The sequence below is a fragment of the Cryptomeria japonica genome, chromosome 10 (assembly GCF_030272615.1).
Source record: "Cryptomeria japonica chromosome 10, Sugi_1.0, whole genome shotgun sequence".
NCBI lineage: Eukaryota > Viridiplantae > Streptophyta > Pinopsida > Cupressales > Cupressaceae > Cryptomeria > Cryptomeria japonica.
Window position 1 is genome coordinate 729,050,952 of NC_081414.1, and position 10,007 is coordinate 729,060,958.

Consider the following 10,007-nt stretch of genomic DNA (forward strand, 5'->3'; position numbering starts at 1 on the left):
ATATAAACATTGGTTAAGGGCCATGGAAGATGAATTAGATCAGATAGAAAAGAATGAAACTTGGACTTTAGTTCCTCAACCTATAAAGAAGAATGTTATTGGAACTAAATGGGTTTTTAGGAATAAACTAAATGAGGATGGCCAAGTTATAAGAAATAAGGCTAGACTGGTTTGTAGAGGATATTCTCAAAAGGAAGGAATTGATTATGGTGAGACATTTGCACATGTAGCTAGAATTGAAGCTGTTAGACTATTTCTTGCCTATGCAATTTATAAGAACTATAAGGTTTATCAAATGGATGTTGAATGTACATTTTTGAATGGTGAACTTGAAGAAGAGGTATACATTGAGCAGCCTGATGGTTTTTCGCTAACAGATGACAAGGATATGGTTTGTAGGTTAAAGAAAGTATTATATGGATTGAAACAAGCTCCTAGAGCTTGGTATGCAAGGTTGGATAAATATATTTTGAAGGTTGGTTTTACTAAAGGAAGTGTTGATAGTAATTTATATTACAAGATCACTGATGATGATATTTTGATTATTGAAGTATTTGTTGATGATATCATTTTTGGAGGAGAAGATAAATTATGCATGGAATTTGCTAACAATATGAAAACTGAATTTGAAATGTCCATGATTGGTTAAATGAATTTTTTCTTAGGTTTGCAGATTACTCAAATTGACAAAGGCATCTTTATCTGTCAAACAAAATATCTAAGGGTATTGTTGATGAAGTTTGGTATGGATAATTCCATACCGGTAAGTACTCCTATGGTGAGAAGTGAGAAATTATCTATCAATGATACATCTGCATTGGTAAATTCAACAAGGTATAAGTCTATGATTGGTGGCTTGTTATATCTAACTCAAACTAGACCGGATATTATGAATGCAGTGAGTATTGTTTCAAGATATCAAAGTAATCCTAAAGAAAATCATGAATGTGTAGTAAAGAGGATATTCCAATATTTGTAAGGCACAACTAAATATGGCTTATGGTATTCTAGAGATGATAACTTCACTTTATGTGCATATACAGATTCAGATTGGGTAGGAGATACTGATGACAAGAAGAGCACTTTTGGTGGAGCTTTCTTTCTTGGAAAGAAACTGGTTGCATTGATGTTTTGTCATTGATGACAACACTAGCTATTATGGTTGGCTACCAGCACTAGCTATTACCGACAGATAGGTTTTGGTTACCGGTAGAAGATCTAGTGTTACCGGCAGAAGAGACTCTTGCTCCGGTGTTGGTAGTGGTTCCACTCGGTAAACCGCCGGCTCCAGATCGGCCCTATCTATTGAACTCTTCCGGCATGTTTGGATCAATGGAATGTGTTTGGTTACAAGTGGTACATGCTTCTGGAGCATATCTTGGTCAGATGGTATTGACTTGGTAATCAGATGCTATCATACACTCTAGTAAACCCTTACTGACATAGGTTTAAGGCTCTACCGGTAGAACTTCTATTGAGAATGTTTGACAGGATGCATAAGTGGTGTTGGTGCGGCTTTCAGGATGTTAAAGATGTTCTCTGATCGTGCTTCAACCAATTGGAGACATCACTTTGGCATGGTAGACCCAGAATAGGTCCAATGCCTATCTAGATTATGGACTAGTATCATGTTAACATGTCCTCTACACGTCACCAGGATGATTTATGGATTGGTTAATGTTGTGTTGGTCTAAAGCTGACATGGCATATCATTGTAATATGGATATATGTAATGATCTTATTGTAATATCTTTTAGGTGGACGACCTAATTGGTTTAGGCCTTAGGGTTGGTATAAATTAATTTAAGATCTCATTGTACAAAAATGGTATGGAAGGTAATGTGCAAATATTGTAATATCATTCAGGAAGAGGATTAGGTTGATCATTGAGGATTGAATTGGGTTTAAGGAAGAGGTCAAAGGCCTCCAGTGTTGAGCTTAACTGGGACTGTAATAAGGCATGATAGATGCTATCTCTGGCAGTTCACTCTACTGGATTGTTGTCCAAATATCTTGAGGTGGTTTTAACCTCTCTGTAGTCAGTGAGACTCTTTTGTAATGAGAAGTGTGCTCTAGGCAGTGTGACTTCCTGCATGTGCAGGCCCCTCATTGTATCACATACTTTCTGTAGAAGTATCATCTGACTGTGGGTAGGATTCCCATTGTGGTTTTTCCCTTTACAGGGTTTTCCATGTACAAATCATGGTGTTATGTGGTATGGTTGCATTGTGTTGATTATCTGGTTTATTATTGAGTTGCATTGTTTACCGGTATTTGTTTCTATCGGCATAGGTTTTTGCTTTACCAGTATTTAATAGTAATGTGCTCTGGTTTAATGTTGTATAGTGGATTAATTGTTATAACCTATTAACAACTAATTCACCCCCGCCTCCCTCTCAGTTGTTCACCGGTTATCCTAACATTTGGTATCAGAGCTTTGGTCCTAGTTTGTAGAAGCTTAACCGCTTGAGGTAGATCCTATGGCAACTAATCCACCAACAACTATCTTCAGAAGAGAAATCCCTAAGCTTGATGGAACAAATTATGGGATATGGAAGATTTGAATGGAGACTCATCTTAGATGTCTTCGCAAGGATATTTGGGTGATCACTAAGAAAGGTTACACACCTTATGATCTGACATCTGGCAATCCTGCTCATGCAGACTTGGACAAGAATATTGAGAATGATTGCAGAGCTAGAGAAGCCCTCATGTGTGCACTTACTGATCAGCAGATCATGGGACTGACTGATAAATCATCTGTAAAGATTGGATAAATTGCAAACTATAAATCAAGGTGACTCTACGGTCAAAATTGCTAAACTTGATGGCTATCGGGTGAGATATGAAAACATGAAGATGGATGACAATGAAAGAATTGCTACATTTATGGAGAGAGTAAATGAGATTTTCATGGGAATTCAATGTTGTGGAAAATCTCTGAGTGAAGATGAAATAGTTTTCAAAGTCTTGAGAGCCCTTCCACTAGCTTACAAGATGGTGGCAACTGCAATTAATGAGTTGAGAATCATGACAAACACCTCAGTTAACAGAGACATTCTGATTGGGAAGTTATTTGCTTTTGAGCTTGAAGAATTTGGACCTTTTGGAGCTGCAAAATCTGAACCTGCTTTTCATGCATCATCATCATCATCTACCAACAAGAATGATTGGAAAGCTCTATATGCAAAGGAATTGGAAGACATGAGGAAATAAGATGAAGAATTTGAGCAACTTGAAACCTTATTTTCTAGAAGAGTACCTAAAGGACCGATAAGAGGTAAGTATGAAGGAAAAACACCTTTTAAATGTTTTGCATGTCATAAGATTGGTCATTTTGCATCTAGATGTCCTAAATGGAATGCAAGATTTGAGGAAAGAGTTAAGAAAATATTTAAGCCTAATCAAAACAGATACATATTCAAGAGTAACAAACAATGCTTTATAGTGGATAAGGAAGGAGTAACTGATGACTTTGAGTATGAACAAACAAAAGACTCTGTTAGTGTATCCGACAATGGAAAGGAATGGGTGTTCTATGCCCTAAAATAAGATGAACCTGAACCACCTATCTTAAATAAAAAGAAGGCCTTGACAAAAAAAGTTGAGGATAAGGATGAATGCGTAATTGGTAGTGGATGCTCACATCATATGACTAGAGATAAAAGAAAAAATTGTCCCTCCATGAATACAATGGTGGTCAAGTAAGATTTGGAGATGACAAAGCATGTATGATCAGAAGTAGAGGCACTATTTCTCTAGATGGTAAGCATAATACTGACATTGTCTATTATGTAAAAGGTTTAAAGCATAATCTTTTGAGAGTTGGTCAATTGGTGGACATTGTCTATTATGTAAAAGGTTTAAAGCATAATCTTTTGAGAGTTGGTCAATTGGTGGACAAGGGATTCCAACTTAAATTTAAGGATAGAAAATACAAAATCATTAACAAGACTGGTTTGGAGATTGCTACCGGTACTCAAACTGGAGGTAACATCTTGTTAGTGAATAGATTTTTGCCTTTCTTCAAATTAAATTATTTCAAACTTTGTCACCTTCTTTGAAAGACAAAATTTCAACTAAACAGCTGGGCAAGTGTGACATACACCACTTCCCTCTGAATTTTTGATAGGTACAGCTCCCTCCATTAGTTATTCAGGGAATAATCTAATTAAATTAAATTAATATGATTTTAACTTGAACGCACATAAGGTTTCCTACTTCATTCTTAGATGAGAGGCTAAGGTTTTACAAATATTTCAGAGGACACTATTCTTCAAAACTTTTCTACATGAAAATCAATAAGTGATCGAAACAAAGTTCAGAAACACCGTTTCAACACTTCATTAAAAAAACAGGTAAGAGAAATAAAATCTCCTTTCAAAACACAAATCTTTTAAAAACACATAAAAAGGAGTCTGGAATAATAACCACATTTCCCATCAGAAAGGTGATCACAGTTGTTTAATTAGATTAATATTTGCAAAGAAATACCATCCCACAGATTCAAAACTCAAAGGTTTTTCTTCTCCAAAACACATATGATCTTTATATATATATACTTCATGCAACAAAGACACAACAATACATGTTGACTTGCAGTCTGATGGTATTCTGCCAGAGGAGACAGTGGATTCATCTGGGCTTTTGGGGGAAGGGTCCAATGGGGGGCCCATTCCATGTGATGACTCCGTTGATAGCGGAAAGGAAAAAAAGAAATGGTCTTCCCTATTTGGAACTAGACCAACTGGTAAATCTTCCCTACCTCCTGTCAAGAATATCTCTGACCCGTCTAGTGGTAAGTTTGCTATCTGTATCCCTGACCAGGTTCTGGACCATAATATAAATAGTATGTTGAACTCCTTGGTAGGTAAATTTATGGGTTCGCGTCCTAATATTAAAGTTGTTAGGGCTTTTGTCAAACGAAAATGGGTCCTCAAGGGAAATGTTGAAGTCTTGGCTTTACCTAAATGCCTTCTGTCTTTTTCCTTTTCATGTTAAGAAGATAAGGTTAAGATTCTATGTGGAAGCCCCTAGATGGTAGGAAAGACAACATTGGTCTTTCCAAAATGGCATCCGAACCTGAATATAAACGATTCTCTCTTGGCGCAAGTTCCAGTCTGGATAAAGCTTCTAGGCTTGCCTCTTGAATATTGGGCAGAAAGTATCTTCTCTAGAATTGCAAGCTCCTTTGGCAAGCTGCTCTCTATAGACCCAGTCACTACTTCAAAAAGGAGACTGACTCATGCTAGGTTCTGTGTAGGAGTAGCCCCTGATGCAGATATGCCAGAACAGATAGACCTAGTTTCAAAGTTGGGAACTTGGAAACAACACATTGAATATGAATCTATCCCTTTTTCCTGTTTCCACTGTAAAAAAGTAGGTCACTAGGCAAAATCCTGCCCAAACAAGCCGATGGTAGAACCTAAGCAGCCTAAACCCCAAATTGAAAACCAAAAGCGGCCAAAGAAAATGGTGTGGCAAGTTAAAAACCCAGAGAATAAGGAAGATAAATCCAATTGCTTTAATCCTTTGGGGGAAAAGAAGGAAGTGACATCAAATCCTATCTCTAGCCCCTCAACCTAGGAAGTAGTGAGAAACAAATCAACCAAAGCCAACTCCCTGGGTACTACCCAAAAAGAGGAAATGAAAGATCGGACTGAATCTTCAAACAAGTTAGCTGAAGTGGTTGTTGACACTTATGAAGGCAAGGAACCAAAAGCAAAAGATTCCCAACATGAGGAAGGGGAGATCCCTGACCCCCAAGAAGAAAGGATTGATTCTTCACTAGCCTCACCAAGTTTTGAAATTCAAGAAGCCCAAAAATGTGCAATTCTGGGTATGAACCTATCGGACTCAGAACAAAGTTCAAAAATAGTGAACAATGTTTCAACTGATTCTAGAACTCCTAACTAGGGTAATGAAGAAGAAATCTCCAAAATCCTCAGCAACCCGGAAGAGGCTCCTGTGATAGAAGTTGAATGGAAGCAACCAAAATATAGGAATAAGAAAGGATCTACTCCCGTGACTTCCCTTCTAAGGAAATATAGCAGAATAGCTCAAGTTGATGTGGGGTACATCTCCTCTTCCCCAGGGTGACCCTCTAACCACAAAGTCAGAGATAAGGAGGCCAGCAAGAACATTGCAGATGGAACCCAAAAGACTCTTAAGGAGTTGGGAATTGGTAAGTAGTTATGAAGATTACCTCCTGGAATATTAGGGGACTCAATAATCCCCATAAACATGATATCATTAGAAATATGATAAGAGATAGTAATCCTGATATTTTTCTAATTCAAGAAACCAAAATGAGTAGAGAAAAAGTTGAATCTTTGATGTTCTTTAAAAATGGTAATGTTAGTGGTGGCAGCTCCAAAGGTGCTTCAGGAGGTATTGCTACCATGTGGAACCTCAATACTATTAAAGGTCATGTTATTATTGAGGACAATAATTTCTCTTGTATCAAATTCGAGCATTTAAAAGATGGTACTTCATGGGTTCTCACTAATATTTATGCTCCAAATACTTTGAAGGCTAGAAACTCTTTTTGGAAAAAAATTACACAGGCTAGGGACAACTTCAAAAATATTAGTTGGGTGGTTATGGGAGACTTCAATACTCCTTTAAGAGAGGAGGAAAAATTTGGAGGAAGTCCTCCTCAACTGGAAAGTAGGATGGCCCTCATGGATTTTATTAATTCTCAGGCTCTCAATGACTTGGAAATACAAGGATGCACTTACACTTGGACTAACAGAAGAACTGGCAATGATCTTATCCAAGTGTGTCTTCATAGAACCCTCATCTCTGATGACTAGTATAGTCATTACTTCTGTTCTTTGACAGCCCACATTTGGGTTGGATCTGATCATTTCCCTATCACCTTCATTGCTAACTCAATCAATAGAAGGAGAAGCTTTCCCTTCAGATTTGAAAAAATGTGGAACCTCCACCCCGAAATCAAAAGAAATATTAAGAAATGGTGGAGCATTCAAGTTGAGGGAATGACTATGTTTAAAGTTGTCAAAAAGCTCAAAAGTGTGAAGGACAACATAAGACTCTGGAACAAAACCAGCTTTGGGAATATTTTTGAGGCTAAGAGCAAAGTTCAGGAAGACCTTAAAAAAATACAGGATCAAATCCAGAAGGATGGTTTCAGTACTGTATCTATTGCTGATGAAAATGAGACTCTCAAAAAATACCATGATATCATTGCCGAAGAGGAAACGTTCTAGAAGCAAAGATCAAGATGCATTTGGCTTAAGGAAGGAGATAAGAACACAAGATTCTTCCATATGTCGATGATTAAGCATAAAGCAGTTAATAGGGTTAACAAGCTAGTGATGGATAATGGGGAGTTGGTCAAGGAGGATGAAATAAGGAATGAAGCTAAAAGGTATTTCTCGGATCTCCTCAAGAGGGATCATAGTTTGGATACTGAAGCCCAATCCTCCTTTCTTCAGAACATTCCTTGTCTCATTGATGATCAAAAGAATGCCTTTCTCTCTTCCATTCCCTCTAACTTGGAAATCAAAAATGTTGTTTTCTCCTTTGATGGTAACAAAGCGTCTAGCCCAGACGACTTCCCAATGTTCTTTTTCCAAGAATTTTGGGAGATTGTTGGAAAAGATGTATCCAATGGAGTTAAGGAATTTTTTTGGGCTAGAAAACTCTTGAAAGAAATCAATGGCACTTTTATTGCTCTCATACCCAAAACTCAAGGTGTTGATTCTTTGGACAAATTTAGACCTATTAGCCTCTGCAATTATTTTTACAAGATAATTTCCAAGGTTCTTACCTCTAGAATCTTGTCTGTCCTTCTTGCCTTAATTAAACCCAGAAAAATGGTTTTGTTCTTGGAAGACAAATTCTTGACTCCATTATTATGGTCCATGAGTACATTCATTCCCTTGTTAGAGCAAAGAAATAGGGTTTCATCCTAAAGCTTGATCTCTCCAAAGCCTATGATAGGGTTGACTGGTCTTTACTTCAGAAAGTCCTCACTTCTTTTGGTTTTTCCTCCAGAGTTGTCGACCTCCTCTCTCAGCTTACCACCTCTGCTACTTCGGTTGTTCTTGTCAATGGTTCTCCCTCAACTTTTTTCCAAGCTTCTAGAGGTTTAAGGCAAGGGGATCCTATCTCCCCCATCCTCTTCATCATTATGGCAGAATGCTTTGGAAGGACTATGGAAAAAATGGTTTTGCAAGGCTCCTTTAAGGGCCTCCAACCATCTTCTGCTGACCTTATCTGTTCCCACCAACAGTTTGTTGATGATACTATTATTATGGGGGAATCAAGTATTTCAAAAGCTAAAGTCTTGAAGAGCATCCTATGTAAATTTGCCTCTGCTTCTGGTCAGTTTATCAATTGGGCTAAAAGTGAAGTTTTTTTCATTAATACTCCTGAGAGAAGACAACAGAGGATCAACAGAATCTTGGAGTGTAGGATTGCTAATCTTCTTGCTACCTACCTTGGTCTCCCCATGGGCATTGCACCTCCTGATCCCTTCTGGAGTTCTCTTATGGACAAATTTCATAAAAAACTTGCAGGTTGGAAAGGAGGCCTCTTAAGTCAAGCTAGCAAGCTCCAACTCCTTAAGGCTACTCTTCAAAGTATTATGATTTATGCTCTAAGTCTTTTCAGAATTCCAGTTAAGTATGTTGATGCAATCAAGAAAATTCAAAGAAGATTCCTATGGTCTGGGGTTGAGGATAAGCAAAGAATGTCTTTGGTGGCTTGGGACCAGGTTTGTAGGCCGAAAAGAAAAGGTGGGTTGGGCCTCAGAAGGATTCATACCCTAAATGAAGCTCTCCTATCCAAACAAGTCTAGAGAATGTTTCATTCAAACTCTGAATGGTGTAAAATTTGGCGAAGTAAGTACTCTCTTTTGTCCTCCTCTCTCTCCTCTTTTATCCATTCGGACCTTAGTATTAATGGATCCCACATATGGAATCATGCCTCTAAATGTAAAGAAGATATAGCCAAAGGAGTGATCTGGAAACTAGGAAATGGTAGGAAAGTTAAATTCTGGGAGGATCCTTGGCTTTTTGATAAGCCCTTGAATGATATCAATGAATGGGCCCCCTATGCTCCCTCTTGTATTAGAACTTTTGGCTCCTTAGTTGCTGAGTACTGGGTTGGTAATGAATGGCAAAACATTGAAAGCATCCACCCTAGCCTTTCTAAGCTCAAGATCCATCTATTTGCGGTATGGCTGAATAAAAAAGAAGACTCCCTGATTTGGAAACATGATCCTAAAGGTACTTTATCTATTTCCTCTATGTATTGTGTCCTTCCCCGCCCCCTCTCAATCAACCCTTATTGATCTATAGCTTGGATTAAGGGTCTCACCCCAAAAATCAATCTTTTCTTCTGGACCAGCCTCCAAAATAAGATTATGACCCTTGACAACCTCAAAGGCAGAGGCTTTGCCCTCCCTAATAGATGTGTGTTGTGCCTTCAAGAGGAAGAGTCCGTGGACCACCTTGCTCTCCACTGTTCCTTCTCAGCCTCTGTTTGGGAAAGTTTTCTCAAGAGTTTTAGTATGGCCTAGGTCTTTCTGAATAACATCAGTCACCTATTCTCCTCCTAGAATATTAAATGGACTAACTCTTTTTTGAGATGTTTGTGGCAGTTCTCTCTTCCTCACATCTTGTGGGGACTATGGAAAGAAAGAAATAACTGAATCTTTAGGGATGTCTCCCTTAATCAGGATATTGTGTTCCAAAAAATTCAATGGTCGATTCAGGAAAATACAAGGATCATTGAGGGTCCTTGTTACTCGAACAACTCACTAGAATCAAACATCTTGAGGGTATGGAATATGAAGATTACGGATGGTCCTAACAACCACAATAAAAGGCTTGAAGCTAAATGGCAAACCCCTCCTCAAGGTTGGTTCAAAGTTAATTTTGACGGTGCTGCCAAAGGTAACCCTGGTCCTTCAAGTTGTGGAGCTATACTGAGAGATGATAGAGGAATTTGCAAGGAAATGGTTGCTATCCCTATTG